Source organism: Thermobia domestica, chromosome 14 (genome assembly GCF_964235325.1).
Source record: "Thermobia domestica chromosome 14, izTheDome1.hap1.1, whole genome shotgun sequence".
In the NCBI taxonomy this organism is placed as follows: Eukaryota; Metazoa; Arthropoda; class Insecta; order Zygentoma; family Lepismatidae; genus Thermobia; species Thermobia domestica.
Genome location: NC_137467.1, coordinates 142,240,451 through 142,258,728, shown reverse-complemented (window position 1 = coordinate 142,258,728; position 18,278 = coordinate 142,240,451). Strand labels below are relative to the sequence as shown.

At 38.1% G+C, this 18,278-nt stretch overlaps 1 protein-coding gene across 9 annotated transcripts in view; it reads right to left on the bottom strand.

The window, feature by feature from the left end:
- The window catches only part of sd (TEA domain transcription factor 1 homolog scalloped), a 388,541-nt gene that overhangs the window by 242,651 nt on the left and 127,612 nt on the right, over positions 1 to 18,278 (bottom strand). The window lies entirely within an intron of this gene.

The following is an 18,278-nucleotide window of genomic DNA, read 5'->3' as shown; positions in this document are numbered from 1 at the left end:
CTCGAAGATGATTTTCAAGATAAGCTCCATTCACGTGAAAGTGTCAATATTCCCATGTAGGTCAAACGGTCTATTGTGTAAAACATTATTTACAGCAAATGCTTTCTAAGTACAAAAGAAAAAAAAAAAAAAGTAGTGTTCAATGAAATTATTCAGATGCTTTTATCATCACATATAAACATGGAACATACAAGTACCATTATCGTCTGTTTACATAAATGTCAAGAAAGAAAAATAAATAAATTTATTGATCATTAAAGCAGTCTTTCCTTTAATCTAAAAACGGAGCCAACTTCATTTTGACACTATCGATTTAGGTTCTATGTTGACAAGAAAGAAAATCTCTCTCTCTCAGAACGAAATGGACGAAATTTTCATACCCTTGCAGCACACTTGGTTGGCCTTTTGTAGGCTAACGGTCGGCATGGTTCGGGATTCGTAAATACATTGGTAAAGTGTACGTTGGCCAACCACCAATTTTCCGTCATTTATACAACAATTTCCACTTCGCACTCCTAATTGCAGCTTTACTTACTCCGCATGGATTACGTTGGCAACTCTGTTAGGAGATGATCGGTACTGCGGTCAATTTAAAATGTAAGGCCAACGTTGATAAATCTAGTCTAGCATTTTCTCACTGTTGGGTCTAGTATCTAGTATTGAGTGCAAATTGACCAGAAGGAGGCCAGCCAAGCAGAAAAGATGCGGAGAGATCTCAGTGCATTGTGTGTCTGGGTCGCAACGTCGGAGAGGCCTTTGTCTAGCATATGCTAGAATCAATACGCATTGCTCACAGTAATGAATATCGGCTCATATGTCATGTTCTTGTTCTCTGGTCAATACACGGTTAGCCTTAGGATTGTCAACTCCAAACATATTGGATCAATCTTACATTACGTCTTATTCAACGTAATATGTCTGATGAAGCTAGGAGGTGAATTGGCGAAATTGTCACAAGATATTAGTTTAGTTTTAATTGACTTTCACTGATCAAAACAACACGAACTTGGACAGCCAAAGCTGACTCATCTTTCCATGATCGACATACATCTTTGAACAGCGGCTAAGAATAGAATGAAAAAGAAAATGATACACTCACTTTAACACTTGAGTCCGATTGACCCCCAATTACATAAAGGTAACAACAGTACCAAATGCCTTGAAGTCCAAGATATACTCTTAACGATTAGGATTAAGAGCCTGACACACTAAAAATAATACAAAATTTACCATTTTTCTTTTGCTTGTTTTTCATAAGTGAAAGGAGATAATGAAATGCAATTTACCACAATCATAGATAATGTTATTCTTCAAGAGCAAATGTGAACCTGAAGAATATTCAGTGTTGCCATCCAAAGAAATTACAGTGTTGCCAAATAACATTTCCCTCAAAATCTAAGTTAAGGCAGCGACTAGAGGCACGTACGAACTCAATTGCATTTGATTACGTTACATATCATGTTGTTTTGGTATCCTGTGAACTACTTTTTAAACAACAGTTGTATTTAGTTTGTAAGAAACAAAATAGTTTTAACATACCGTTATTAAAACTAAACAATAATATTATTTAAAAAGTAGTTCACAGGATACCAAGACAACATTATACCTAATGAAATGCAGTTGAGTTCGTTCCTCTAGTCGCTGCCTTAACTTAGATTTTGGGGGAATTGTTATTCTGACAACAATGTAATTTGTATGGATGGCTACACTGAAAATTGTTCAGGTATATGTTTTCTGTTGTAGAATAACATTATCTACGATTGTGGTAAGTTGCATTTCGTTATCTCCTTTCACTTAGGATATACGTGTATACTACTGTATACCTCGACTACAGGCGTGATTGTAGGTCCTATCCTTCATAACCTCGGTAATGCATAAGGACCACAACACAAAAGCTCAAAGCCCTCTCCCCGGTGGTCTAGTAGCTAGCGCGCATAGCTTTAGTGCACATGGTTCAGGGTTCGATTCCCGTGGACGAGCAGTGAATGAATTACACCGCTTTGGATTCCATCTTAAAATTGCAGATCCACTTCTTATATAGCCTCGGTATTGCAAAGGGATGCTAAACATACACAAAATCTCCAGAGAATCGCGGGCCGCAAAAGTTGGGCTCCCGTCCCGCAGATTGGGCAACTCTAGTTTAGCAGCTGCGCCTGAAAATGTTAAAAAAATAAATATGTATTTACATATCTAATGTGTTCTTAGTACTGTCTATTCATCACTGGCTCGCTGATAACTTTGCAAAAGTCTCAATAATAGTCTTGTGCAAATGGCTTGTCAAAAGCCACACAAAAAACAATCCTCTATTGAAGGCTTGAGAGAATCACTGCCTTGGAACAGATGTTATCCCTCGTTTGATTACTATTTTCATCTCCTCGCAACGCAGCTACGAAGGCTTCTTATGAAAATGAAGCGTGACTTGTCTGAATTAAGAGAGATCTCTCACACGATGCTTAGTGTTATTTAACGCAGTATTTAGCGTCGTTGTTGGTTATTTATCCACGACGAGAAGGCTGAGATTCAATCGTGACTTCAGGGAAGGCGTTAAAAACATTACTTCTCGTTCCGGCCGAAAATGCTGTAGCATCACTAATAAATCATAATTAGCTCTTCGAACATGGAAAGAACCATTAGAAATGTTTAGGAAACACTACTACCGTAAATGATATTATTATTACATGCTTCTCTATCTTCATGTATGTGTTGTGCATACGACGAAAACAATATACAGGGTTATTACAAATGATTGACCCGATTTCATAAATTCACTGTAGCTTTACTATTGAACATTGCTACAAAACTTTCCTGAGGTATTGAAAAAAAACTCAAAAAGTTTTCTTGCGTTGCAGGTTCACTTCTCATTCCTGCCACGAGAGCGCAGCAGTGAGCATTTATTCACGATGGCGACAGGTACAGAGAAAGCTTATGTTGTCTTCGAGTGTCATACACATCAGTCTGTCCTAGCAGTACAACGACACTTCCGAACGAAGTTCAACAAAGAGCCACCAACTGCTAAGTCCATTCGGCGATGGTATGCAGAGTTTACAGCTTCAGGATGCCTCACTTTCATCTCAATGTTCATGAATTACTAAACTGGAGGTTCAAAATCCGATGGATCTGTCGTGGTGAGGACAATGATAAACAATTCTTGTCATGGCCTCCACGCTCTCCGGATCTAACCTCATGATTTTTTGTGTGGAAGATACAGTGTTTATGCATCCTCTACCACCAAACTTAACATAACTCATTGCTCGCATCAACAGTGCTCTCCAACAAATTTTCTCCCTGTTTTGTCACCATCTTGAATAAATTTTCACTGCTGCGCTCTCGTGGTAGAAATCAGAAGCAAACCTGCACCACATTTTTTTTTTTTTTTTTAAGTTTTATAATAGTCTGCAAAGTTTTGGGACAATATTTCCAATAATAGAGTTCACTATCATGAAATCTCATGAAAAACAGGCTTCATGAAATCTGATCAATCATTTGTATTAAACCTGTGCAATACAATGACACAGTAACACATTTAGTACTTTAGTAATGGGATCATGCGTTTAATTAAATATTATGGCACTATAGCAGCAAACACATAATTAGTAAGCCAAAATAATGCAAAACAGCAGGTTAGCGAAATGTCAACGTTGGCCCTATGAAGTTCATTGGCCGCATCGCCGACCATTAGCCAACCAACTCATTGCCAACGTAACCTTAATACGTATAAAAACAAAATATGAAAGTAAAATTTACGATTGGGAGTGAGAGGTCAACATTACTGGATAAATGATGCCAAATTGTTGGCTGGCCAATGTAACTTTAAGCTATCTTGAGCCAAAACATTATTTTTTTTTTTTTAACTTTATGTTAGCAATTACAAATTTGCAACTGCCGATGATCAGCCTACTTAGGGCGTACCAATATAACATATAACCAGGGAGAGCTTTTACATACTAAAAGCGAACTAAAAGCCTTCTTTCAGAATCTGAACACATTAAAACCTAATACATTATTATTATTATTATTATTATTATTATTATTATTATTATTATTATTATTATTATATTATTATATTTCTCTTTCATATTCTATTATAAACACACTTCATTTGCTGTAAGCATTAAATAAGGTTAATAAACACGTTGCAGACATAACTTCAATAGAGGGCGACCCTACATTTGCCCTCCTAAACCTGCATTGGTTTCAAAAGCGATAATATATAGACGGTTTAGTGATGTCAACCGGCTCAGCTCGGTTCAACTGAGCCAACAGCTAAAGCAGGCTCGATTGGAATGAGCCAATTCGCTCGGTTCGGCTCGCATCAGGTGAGCCACTGGCTCGAAACTACTCGGTTGGAATCAGCAACCGGTTCGGTTCGGCTCGGCTCAGTTCGGCCCAATTGATGGTTGGGCGTGATACTGGCTCGGCTAACTTCTCGGTTCGGCTCTGTGGTGACCGAGTAGAGCCGCTCGAGCTGTTAACAACACTAAGATTGTTATATGCAAGGATCTTATAAAATAGTGAATCTGCTCTTACTACAAAATCTTGAAGCCATACGTCACAGTTTCGTCACCCCTATTCTGCCCACTCCGCCCAATAGGATTGCAATGTTTTGAGCCAACAATCATGGCGGAAACGAAAGTAGTCAATCATACTATGGCAGAAACGAGAGTAGCCAATCAGACGTGCCGATGCTCGTTTGTTTTTTGGCTTCATCGATTTAATAGGATGAAGATACATATGGGCAGATCCTCTATTTATAACATCCTTGGTTATATGTCAGTACGAATTTTGGTTGAGCGTCCTTTTCAGCACCGAGGCTCAATGCGTCATGGATCTACAGCTTGACGTATGATCCGAACAACACTGAGCTCCCACTAGGAATCGAAGCCAGGTCTCTCGCATGGAAGGCGGATAAGCTGAGTAGGAATATTAGAGGATGAAGTACATGGATACTGTCTCTCTGCTAACAGATATCAGTACTAAATTATTTAATATCATTCATAATCTTTGTTGCCCTTTGTCCTTTTCTTATGCCTCACTTCGTCAACAATTCACGATGATGTCTTCTACGGTTAAAACAGCAATGCACCAAAGAATAATAGTAACAACAACAACAAAAAAAAGGAGAGACTAAAAAGCAGAACAGAAAGAACTTTTTTAATCCCTCAAACCAAGCAACAACTAACGTCTTCGTCTTTAGAAGAGCTCGTCGGGTTGTTGCGAGAGCCTCAGGCTCCAGGTACATCAAACGAGAAGACAAAATGGGGTGGAGGCAAACGAAAACAAGGTTGCCACATTTTCATTCCGTTCCAACTTACAAGAAGCTCTTATTCTCTCTCTTTCTCCTTCGGGTTACCGGTAAATTAGAGGCTTACTGCAGCTCCCCCTTCACTGTTGTTGCTATACAAATACATTATTAATAATACAAGAAGTACTTAATAGCTTGAACTTGATAGGGCTAACTGGTATAACAACCACACACAATATCCGAAATGAAAGAAGTACTCGATCCTTCTACTGTATGACTATTTGCTCTCACCTGTTCGTTAACTGTAGGGTCAAGGATAAATCTTAGGGGGAAAGCAACAGGAAAAAGAAACAAAAAATATATATATTGAGAAAACACATTAAGACAGATAGGGGAGGAGTAAAGTGTGGGAGCGTATGTTCAAGGGCGTAGGTAGTTTTTAGGCTCTGGGTGGTGGTCTCAGAAAAATAAGTTGTCCTCGGCAAAACAAAGCAGGGCGGTGGTGGCAAAAACAGCAAGGTTCTCGACCACAGCATCACCGGAACAGTTAATTTCATGTTTCGAGACTAGCACAAGGGATTGAATTCATGATTGCGGTTGGTGCAACACCAGGATAACGATCACAATACGTAGTGTCTGTAAGACAAAAGATAAAAACCTGAACTGGCTATTTCTTCGTTTTACATATACTTTACAATGCCTGAACATTAGTTTTCCGCCAGATTGATGAGTAACTCAAGAACTAAATTTTCTGCTTCTAAAAACTACCAACAAAAGCTGGATGTCTCTGCATTCAACCACAGCAACCTTCGCAATATCCTGAATTAGCGTGCATCGTATGCGATTTTCAGTACTACTAATCTATAATATAAAATTGAATGTGACTATGTTTGTGACCCTTAGTCTCTTGAATCACTCGATCGATCTCGATCAAATTTTCAACATAGATGAGGTTCGGGCCTGGGAGTGCTTTTATCATTTCACTTTGACGGTAAAACTTAGGGGAAAGGGAGGAGGGGACTTAAAAAATAATTATCAACTCTTGAACCAAACGACCAATCTCGATCAAATTTTTAACAGATGAGGTACAAGCCTGGAATGTCATTATACTATTATTATTATTATTATTATTATTATTATTACACTTAGACGGAGGAGCAACGCAGAGGAGGAGGACAACAGGGAGATATACAAAAATCAATATAAATAAAAGTGACTAGGTTTGTGACTTAATAACTCTGGAACCACCCAACCGACCTCGATCAAATTTTCAACACAGATGGAGTTCGGGCCTGGGACGAATTTTATTATTTTACTTTGACGGTGCAACTTGGGAGAGAGAGAGAGATTTAAAAATAACCTATATTAGTGATGAGCCCATAGTTTTCGAAGTCGCTGAGATGAACAGTGATACTTCTGATGCTGTTTAAATCCAAATTCAGCCCCGTAACGTAGGAAGGGGGAGGAAAGATACATAAAAATGATCGAAAATGACCATTATCAGTGTCGAATCCATGGTTTTGGGGATCATTGAGAGCAACAGTGACACTTCCGATGCCGTGCCTTGTAACATGGTGGAGGGGATATATATCATCGAAAATGACCGATATTAGTGCCGAATACAGAGTTCACGGTGTCGCTGTGATGAACAGTGACACTTCCGATGTTTACATCTAAATTCAGCCACGCAACATAGGCAAGAGGAGGGAAGGGAAATTCAATTCAATACAGATGTGATTAGTTTAATACTTGTAATACAAGCTACGTACAAGGAGATGTATTTAGACTAATTTTATATCGTCTCATCCATGGATGATAGAATGTTTTACAAAGCTAAATTAACAGTCTTTATTAAAAAAGAAAAAAAAAAGAAGAATGGAAAGTGTAAATTCATTTTCTTAGCTCCTTATCATCCCATTCCAAAATGAACTTGTACTCACATGCCAAGCCACATGCATCTCGTTTCGTCATACTTACCTAAAAGAAAGAAAGAAAGAAAAAAAATATTATACAACAAATACAAACATACGTATGTAATAATAAAATATACATGTTATATAAATAAAAATGATCTGCTTTTCAGCTTTATAAACTAAATTCACTAAATGTGTACCGCTCTCGTTAAATTGGTTATGACTTATTAAGAAGACAGTGTACACATTTTAGCACCGCATTCGGAAGGTCTGTGGTTCACGGCAATGTGTTGAGCTTGTGCGATACAGTTGAACATTGACTTCGGCTGAATATAAATGAATCAACCTCTGTAACATGCATAAGCATAAAAAAAAAAAAAAAAAAAAATACATTATATTACCATTAACGAAACATAAGAAGACAAATAACATTTTACTATTAGAGATGTTGAAAATGTCCGCCTTCTTCCTGTTGGCAAAGTCGAACTCATCGGTCTATCTTGACTGCTGTCAAACGTGACAAATATTCGCAACTTCCGTTGTGATGTTTTGCTTGATCATTTCCAGGACTGCTTCCATTTCAGTTCTTGTTTATGTATGTACTTCCCTTCAAGCTCTATTGAAAGAAGTAGGTGTAGTAAAAGCCGAAGTCTTCGGAGGCCACAACTCCTTTGAAATAACTCCATTGTTTTTTAATCAGGACTATACTGTCATGTAAAGTATGGCATATTGTCCCATACTTTTTTTTTTTTAACCTTCACGGGATTCCGAAATATCGAAGAAATTTCAAAGTTGCATATCACTGTATCAACGTGTAAGATACAGTAATCACTGAAGGGCGTTTGCTGTTTTTCTTGAGGCGTTGCCTGTATTACCCGAGATAAATTTAATAAAACCCATACACAAGATCCCATAAATCCCCCATCGGCGAATGTATGTATAGATTGGCACCATTAACGCTTCCTATTCATATTCCATATTACAAGGCGCTTGTTTAGTACCTGAGCCCAGACAAATCTGAATGAACTTTTCGTAACGTCTTCGAACTCCCTTTCCTTCTAAGGAACTTACAGCAAATGTAGAACAAATGACGACCAATCGTCAGAAAGAAGAAATAGCACAACATGACGCGTTTAAGTCATTACTTGCTGATTAATAACGTTGAACAGTACAAATGCAGCTATTTCCAAACGCACAATAGGTCGCTTTTGGTGCTTTGCTGCTTAAAACAGGAAACAGTATGGATGTTCCGAGTTTTAACTGGAACTGATTATCAAATTTATATCTATTGTCACAGACAATAAATAAAAATTATAGTGCTGCCAAAATGTCTTGAGCCGTGGCAAAAATGTAAACTAAAGCTCACATCTGCTACACACTTACGCGTTGAACCAGTAAGGGTTCAGCTGTTGCTAAGCGGGAGAGCCTTAGCGAAAGGCAGTGGAGTTCCTTCAGCCGATAGACTAGGTATGAAGTCAATGCGGTATATCTTTAGTATTACCTGACCAGGATAGCTGTGCGGTTTTGGAAGGATGGCGCTGCTGTTGTGTTTACATCAGTTTCTTGGCAAGCGCGGTGGGACAGGGGAGCGGAGAGTTTCACTTTGCAGTGTATCCAACTGTTTTCTAAAGTTGCAGTTTAGATGTTGTGCATAGTCTAATCTCTTTACGCTTAATAGAAAACGCCGTAACTTATGTATGTATTGTAGTGGACCATCCCTGAAGTAATGCAGACATATTGTGAATAGTGATTTATGAATGGAAATTACCAATTTAAGAACAACATAGCACAGTTGACAATTCAGTGAGCTTCTACCATGTATTAAGCAGATTGTATAAAAATTGATTACGTTTTATTCAATTTCATTATAAAACAGTAGCAGCCTGTAAAACGCAGGAATGACAATGTCAGTGACTAAAAGATTAATTTTGGGTTGATAGCTTAGAGTTTTGCCCAATATCTTGTAACTGTAAGTTTAAATCAAGTTAAGGTTAAGGCTCATGATGCTGTTGTTTAAGTGTATGTTTATCGATTGACAAATAAATTATTTTTTCGAGTTTTAGCCAGGGAGGAATCTCGAAACGTTTCCTCTCGAGACCTGTGAAAGTCCTTTCCGCTGGTCTATTGGCCAGCGCATGTGCTTTTATTGTATGTGGTTCTGGGTTTGATTCCCATTGAGAGAACAAAATTTAATTTTTCAATCCTTCACTTTCATTAATCATCTGTCTCCTCTAGCATAAACAACATAATCATGGGACGTTAAAATAAAGAAATTTCTTTCTTTTTTTTTTTTGTTCCAGAAATGTGAACCCTTTGGGGAAAAAGGAGGTGAAGAAATTTTTCCTTCATTTTTTAAAGAATTATGGGATTGAATAGCTTCCCTTTAGGGATTGATTTGTACAATTTGGTTCAGTGCACCCTTCTTTTAGGATCATTATAGAAAACCAGCCCTTTTGTAGAGTTCAAATAAAAGTATTGATAAAACAGCGTATGGGTAGTGTAAGAGTAAGTATCATTGCTTCAGCACACAATAAATTTTATTTATGAGGAAAGAAATTACCTCTGGACTAACTCTGAATTTCTCTCAGGTTTTAGCTATCAGGTCACAAAGAATTAAATCTACTAACTGTTTTCACACACAATATAATTTTGAAAATTGGGAGCCTAGTGTTATATTTGTGTCTGTAGTATATAATAATGCTGATACATTATTCTGTTGAACATCTTAAAGGGATTTGTCGATTGACTTCAGAGGACTGAGTTTAGCCCGTAAACACAAGTTGCCTATAGTTCAAACATATCAGATGTACGGTCTTGTTTAATAAAACCTGCTCCTCCCAGTCCCCTATTTGAAAAGTCCTATATTGTTATTCACAATGAAATTCAAAGGCAAAGTCAGTCGTCTTTATTCAGTTGTATTTTTATTTCAAGTGTAAGTATTAATATGCGCTACGCATGGTTGCAAGAGGTTGGGTGTTTTTTTTTTTTTTTTTTTTTTTTTTTTTTTTTTTTTTTTTTAATACTGAACTGACATATCTAACATTGGCACTCATCTTCTTTATAAATTGATGTAAGAAACGGCCGATTGATTTTCAGCCAGTTACTTCATCACCGGTATCTTTGAGCAATGAGATAACAATGGAAGACAAACTTCGTTCTTTTCAAACTTGATACTTTGAAAAACTTATGAAAGTGGTTTTGTTATTCAAATACATATTCGCTCTAATCAATTTCAGAAGTAGCATTAATCTTAAAATAACGTAATGGCTGTAAGAGTTACCCTGAAAATGTATTTTGTATGTTTTATTTTTTACGTAATTCAGAGATTTTGTCTGAATTTTACTGAAGTTATAAGGAACCTTCAATTATCAGGCACCCCATTTTAATCGCTCCCCTTCCGCCGTCAATGCAACACTTCTAACCGTCTCCCCAGGGGTCCTGGGTCCACCCCTGATTGAGATGGTACATAAAAATAACTTTGTCTAATCTCTGTAATTATTTAGCATGGTTTAGTATTTTTTTTTTTAAAAAAAAAAACGATATTTCTGCCACATTTTGAAAACTTTATTTGAAAGTTTTCAAAATGTGGCCGAAATATCTTTTTTTTACATTACTAAACCATGTTAAATAATGACAGAGATTAGCCAAAATTATCTTTATTCACCATCTCAATCAGGGGGTGGACCCAGGACCCCTGGGGAGACGATTAGGAAGGTGGCGATGAAATATTATCAGTTCTCTCTCTCTCCTAATTTTTGAAGTACATCCGAATATGATGTCAATGCAAAAGAATTTTCTTAGTCAAGACCCCGATCGCTCCGCCCCTGACTTGAGCATATGCGTGAAGTGGTTTATTACGAGCAAGACAGAAAGAACTGTGATAGATTGATTACAAGTAGTCCGGTTAGAAACACTGCTGCTTGCATTTTAGTTCCAAAACCGGCCGCCCGCACTCGTTCGCTGGTTGTGTTATAGCTGTACTAAACGTGTTATGACGATCTAGCCCAGCGTTTCCCAACCGGTGTGCCGCAGCACACTGGTGTGCCGCGAATGGACCGCTGGTGTGCCGCGAGGAAATCGAAACAAAATTATTAATTCTATAGCAACCAAATTGCAAGACAGGGAAAAAATGTACATTTTAGTATTTCACATTACTATGAATTTCTACCATGGAAAAAATACTGTAATTGTAATATATTATTCTACATCTATTACTGTGTAGCAGACAGTATTTCGGCTCGTACACATTTCCACGGTTAGCGGCTATGTTACGCTTCAATTGAGAGTCATACTAACACCGAGAAATGGAAGCACTTGTACGGTACGCGTCAAGTGAACGTTCGTAGAACACACTTTGGCACATGAATGGCAGAGCAACACTTTGTTCAACAGCTGTGTTTTGACGTCGACGCATCGCAAGCTCTGTGATTGCAATAATATGCACCGGTTTTTGTTAAAACAGCAAAGTTAAAAGTGCAAGACATTTGTTTGTTTGTTCGTTCGTTATTTAGTAATCTTCGTTCTTAGTGAAAGGTTGGACACAGTTTTCGAAAAAGAAAGCGTATTTTTAAAAATCTGAGCTCTGTATTTCATTGCAATTGTTTTCTATTTTAAAATTAGAATAAAAAATAAGCACAATGAATTAGCATAGGGGAAAACCAGTAATCGAGCTTTCATCTCTGTGGAGGAGGCACCATGGTATTTTATATTTGCAAATAATAATAATAATAATAATAATAATAATATCTATGAGTGTGCCGCGAGAATTCAAGTTACACCCGTAGTGTGCCACAAGTTGAAAAAGGTTGGGAAACGCTGATCTAGCCTATAAGCCCTGCTTCAAAATACTAATTTTCTTTCAGAAAGCTGTGGCGGCCATTTGGACAGTTTTCACTATATAAGTAAATACATTGCACAGCATGATTTATCACTACTTTGTAAGTGTGAACACCTCCTTGTGTGAATTATGCATCATATGTGGAACCCAAATACCCAACATAAACCGTTTAATTGCAGTTTAAATGTCAGTTTTCAGCACAGAGGCTAAATGTGAATTCAGCAAATATATTAAATGGATTTATATATCTTCGTGGTGGGTAAGTCCGCCAACAACTCGTTCCAAAAACACGACTCTTTCAGTGGGATGAAAGGATTGAATCTCTTAAAAGAACCGGATTTGGTTTGGCGGAATCAAAAATCTGATTCACTCAGGAGAATAGAAAGATTGAAAATGAAATGAAATGAAATCTGAGTTTTACTTCCCACGGTTATGCCGGTTAGGCCAAAGGAGACGGTGATGATGAGAGATGAGTGAAATGGTGGAATAAAGAAAGTGGGAGGAAACGGGAGAACCCCGAGAAAACCCACGAGCACGGTGTTTGTCCACCACAAAGTTCACTTGGCGGAGGCTGGGATCGAACCCGGGACCCCAAGCACCAGAGGTGAAATAGAAAGATTGATTCACTTAGTGAAGCTAACGGATTGCGTCAGTAATTTGGCTGAAGAACCACATGGCAGAACCAAAGAACAGAAGAATATCAGCACCAAAAGCAATACTTTAGAACAGGAAGACACTCCGTGACAAAGTTTATAATGAACTTACTACTACATGTGTCTTAAAACATGGCTCCTCCTTATACGCCTCTACTTATTCCCCGTTCCTTAATCCCTCCAAAAACCAAAATTGCAAGAGCTTATCTAATGATAAAAACAATTTGACTACTTTGGCTGAAAGAAAGATTCATATTGGAGAACCACAAGAAAACACCAAAATTTGACGGAACAAAAGGACTCGTTACAGAGGAAGAAACTAATCCTTTGGAAGAATCATTCAATGGGAAAAATCAAAGAAGCTGCAATCACACAATTTGTCAGAACCAAAAGTATTCGTTCTAGAATCGACTGAAAGGAATCGATTGCAGACAATGAACCAAACTGCTTGATATAAACTCATACCGGAAATGAAACTTTTAAGACTCCAACCATTCACTGTTACTTCAAGAGGGTATCTCCAGCATAGATTGGTTTCACTGTACAGATTTAGACATTAAAAAACTTACGGAAAAACCTGCAATTTTATATTAACTGGATTCTCTTTATTTAGTTACTTCGCCTTTTTGAATGGGTGGAAGAGCGTTGTACTTGTCTGCTAATGACTAATGTGATCTTTTTTCCTCCTCCTTCAGGCACCAGGAGCACCAGAATCACAACAGTGGAAGAATCAAAAACCCTCACACAATATGACAACACTGCGCGGACCACAACAGGTTTTCTTGCCTGAGGGCTAGCTGGAAGCAGCACCTGACACACAACTTCAATCAGTTCCCACGGTTCCTTCGGCAGGTGGCCGCCTCACTTAAATTTAACAATGGCCGCAGCACCCGTACTCCAAGATTATCGTCTTGTGGATCGCCCCTGCAAGACATACAACTTTGCTCCTGTTGGCTCAGTGCGTTTCGTGATGCCTCCGCAGCCAATCGAATCCAAAACACGAAATTTGTGAATGGAAAAATATCTTAGTAAACAGGTGGCTTTTTTTTTTCACTTCATTTTTAAACCCTCTCAGCACCTTGCATGCAGCAAAACGAATACAAGAAGGAAAGAGAGGACGAAAGGATTTCATTTTCTCGGTAAAAATAATAATAATAAATATCGTGCACAAAAACAGCCTCTCGCCGTACACTACTGATTTAAATTCGCTTCGTTCCTCCAGACATTTTAACATCTCGGGGAGGGACAGCAACATTTGCAAAGTATGAAGTGAAAACCTAGTTTGTACAACAGTAAATTGCAGAGCAGAACATTCTAGTAAGGACCCCCCCTCCATTTATATATATGTAGCTAGTAAAATATTTCTTCACCGGAATACTGCTCAAAATTTTTGTTGCAAGAATATCACAAATCCTTTCTTCCCCACTACTACTTGGTGACTCACAATGTAAAAACGTCACAATGTAAAAACCGCCTGGTTTAACTTTGGGTCATGTAAGCTTGAAATTGTTTCCTCCACATCCGTAGTATTTCCATTGGGTAACTTTCTTTTATAATCATCTTTTGCGCTAGCATTCATTATCTGCCACGAGCTGGTCCTATGCCACCTTTGACCCGATAGTGGCCCAAATTTATGGTTGATGGTCAATCAAGAGGCAGCAACGGTCCCTCAAGCAACCAACTGTTCATGGTCACATTTAATAATTAGCACGTATCCCTAGTTTCAAATTATTTTCAATTCACACTACATTAAAATTAAATTAATTATAATATTAAAATAATTATAGTAACCACATATTAAAATGCTAAGTTTATATGTTTACCTCTAATCCTTTCGACAATGAGATCTCGAAAATAAGTGCTAGAAATGTGACGTTTTCGCTGGTCGATTGCAAATGTGTAGATTTTCCAGTTTTAATGGAATATTTTAAAAAGAAACGTGGCCGTTATTTCTTTATTATATATTATTTTAGGTACACTGGAAGTGTTGAAATTTTTAAAAAGCATCATACCCTATAAGTTATACATTCCAACACAACATAGTTGTATATAGGAGTTGTATCTCTCAGGCGTTTGTATTATGTCGAGATGATGATGAAAAACGAAGGATAACAATTTCTCCAGGATAAGATGAATCTTTGCTGTTTGGAGTGTTTTGTCCGATGAACACCAATATCACTGACATAATTAATTGTGTATGTAATGTATTTGGTTATTACATACTGCATGCAAGAAGAAAGGAAACACTGATCATACATGAATTAGAAACTCCAACCGGACGTAGGCTCAAATCTTGCAAACGGTGCGATATTGAAAAAATAACCGACAAAAAATCTCTCTTTATGGTACCCCTTTTTTTTTCTTTTTTCTTTCTTTTTTTTTTTTTTTTTTTTTTTTTAATATCAAGACGCCTTTCACTGTCTGTAAAGGAACATCTACAGATGTTGTGAGGAATGACAAGCAGACTCATACTCATGCATGAATGATGCGCTGTGTAGAGAGCGCAGGTTCAACTAGGATTCAAATTAAATTACCGAATTTATTGCTTATTACTTAAATAACCCGGTTTTACTTGAAACATGAGAATCGTGCTACAGATTTAATAGAACTGTGTTACAATAGGCCTAAGTTATTTTAAATTCCACATGCCCAATAAGAAATCATCGTGTACCCCAGGTTCATTACCACTAGTGTACAATCTGCGAAAATTTTAGAATGAAGATACTAAAAATTTACGATACTCCAGTCAACATACAACAATTGTCAAATAACAACCAATTTACAAGCAACGAAAGTTTCTCCTTTTAAAAACAAAAAAATCATCGCAAAATGCAGAATATATCATGAATAATACATTTTTCTTGAAACATGGCAACATACAAAACACTAGATTGATGTGTTACACCAAAGGTTAGAGTTCAAACAGCGTAAGCGACATTCTTTGATGATATAGATTATCAGCGTCATGACGTCTAACCAACAATGACAAAAAGCACGAACATACGAGGCCAAAGGAGGAACATACATATACCCCCCCCCATGCGCTTTAAAAAAAAAAAAAGACAAATTAACATATTTCCATGAGTAATTTCACTCTCGCAATCTCCATGCGCTTGCTTTGTTTGTTTGTCGACAAGTTGTGGTTTCGGGGTAGTTAATCATCCCCTTGATTGACTGTGAACTTTGGCACGAATGCCATATACAACACTCTAAATACCTCAATGTCGTATGGGAACACCAAATGAACATAACTACTATCAAAATTCAACATCACGCCGCATAATGGAAATTTTCAAATTATTGCTTTAAAAAGAAAAACAGCGGAGATGAGAAGAAACGAAAATAGAAGTGCTTTGCTGTAACAGATAATTTACCGCTTTAAATTTTTCGATAAACATTGCTACTCGTTTACGAAAATGGCTATGTGTACACCATGTGAAAGAGCTTGGTTACAATATTGAAAGAAACTTACCATGTGTAACCAACTTGGCCTTTAGATATAGCTGGATTGCATACTAGCAAGCAGAAACTCCTCTATAATAACCCGCAATGTGAATACCTAGCGAAACTTACATAACTAGGTATACAGCACCTTGAAAAAGGTTATCCATATCTTAGAATCAACTGGGTGGATCTCCTCCATCAAAGAATTTCTAACCCTCTGTAGTTCTGTCGCGTTTTGTGGAGGTCTGTGTTCCATTGGCCCACATTACGTGAGTAGAATGGAAACAAGGCGAAGGTCAGTTGTTGATGTGGATATATCCAACATTCTACCTGGCTGGTTACACTCTGGCGTAAGGACAGAGTGAACATGAAACCTCCACAGAGCGTTATAAGGGCGTGTATGCTGTACGAGTTCAAACTGGGGTCAAACCCGCTGCAGCGAAGCGGAATATATGCTAGGCCTTTAGTGAGGGTCTCGTGACTACACGGACAGTGCAGCGGTTTGACCCCATGTTCGAAGGGAGGCGTTTAAGGACGGTGACGAAACACTCGAAGACGCACCACGTGCAGGAAGATCAACACACGTACAAATGAAATCTTCAAACAGCAATTAAGGCGAACAGTGGTCAGACATGTGAGGAACTGGGACTACAATTCAGTGTAAATAGAGAAACCATTCGGCAGCACCTCCATCAGCTTCGGAAACGCTGCAAGTTGGGTCGATGGGTCCCATATGATTTTACTTCACGCCAGAAGGCAAGGTGAGCAGACACCTATGTTTCTTTGCTGTCTCGTCTGAGGAAGGAGCCATTTCTGGACAAGGTGTTGACATGTGATGAGAAGTGGGTCCTGTACGAAGCTCCACGGCGCCGTCACCATTGGTTAACGACCCATGAACCGGTTCCAAAACAACTGAAACCAGCACTGCACCAGAAGAAAGTTCTCCTTTGTGTTTGGTGGACTGCTCGCGGAATCGTGCATCAGAAACTGCAACCAGCTGGTCAGAGCATCAATGCAACTCTATACTGTCAGCAGTTGAGCCGTGTTCAAGAAAAACTCGCAAAGGGGTCCTCCTGTTACATGACAACGCTAAGCCCTACATGATTAGGGTGACCAGGAACACCATTCTAGTCCTTGGATGGGAAACACTATTTCATCCGCTATACTCCCCGAACACTGCACCGTCCGATTATCATATGTTCCATCCCTTGGAAATCACCTTAGAGAACGCCAGTTCAAATTCCTAGTATAGGTGCAAAATGCACTTGACACCTTCTTCGCTTCACGGCCCACCATGTTCTACCGCGATGGAATTTATGGCCTTTCAGAACAGTGGCAGGAGTTCGTCGATGCTGCTGAGGAATATTTTTGATCATCCTGGTACGTATTAGGTGATACATCGATGTTTGAAGGTGGTGGGTGAAAAAAGCAACCATAGCTTTCTTGGTTACTTTTATACAAAAATTGATGGTAACTTTTTTTTTTTTTTGGTCACCCGGACGGACAGACTGACACAGATGGTAAAGAAGTTTCGGTGAAGAACATAGGATTTTTGGATGGACATCGTTGTTGGAGCGTGGAACAATGTGTTTTCTATGTTCGTAGTTATTGCGAACGAAGTCAGTCACTAAAGTGAAGCGCAGACATTTGATTGTTATCTGATATTACGCTAAAAGGTCCATTGTACCTGTTGCAGTGTTCTTATGAAATGGCATCCTATCCACTTTCCATCCCCAACCGCAACCTACTACAAGCTATCGCGTCTGCTTTATATTCAACTTTGAAGTGTGTCAGTCGGCTCCGCGCCACCTAGTATACTTAATTATCACTGAATAATAAAACAAGTTTATATCATTTATTTATGAATTACGTCTACGCTTTACGTTAATGTTTTGTCTATCTTAAAATTGAATATTTCTACTACAATATCCCTACAATGCAATTTCTACAATTAGTTAGGCTCCATTTTTTATCTCTCTTGCCCTTATGCTATATAAGGCCGGAAAATCGGTAGTTTGCTGTACTTCGCGATATTATATATTAAGTTTGATCCAGATAGGATAAGTTCGGTTTAACTCGTACGATTACGTACGCAGGATTTTATTTTTTTCCCTATGGTATTAATTTTTCATAATCTGCTAAAATGGCGGCCCTATATTAAAAATACAATTTACATACAAGTTTATTGT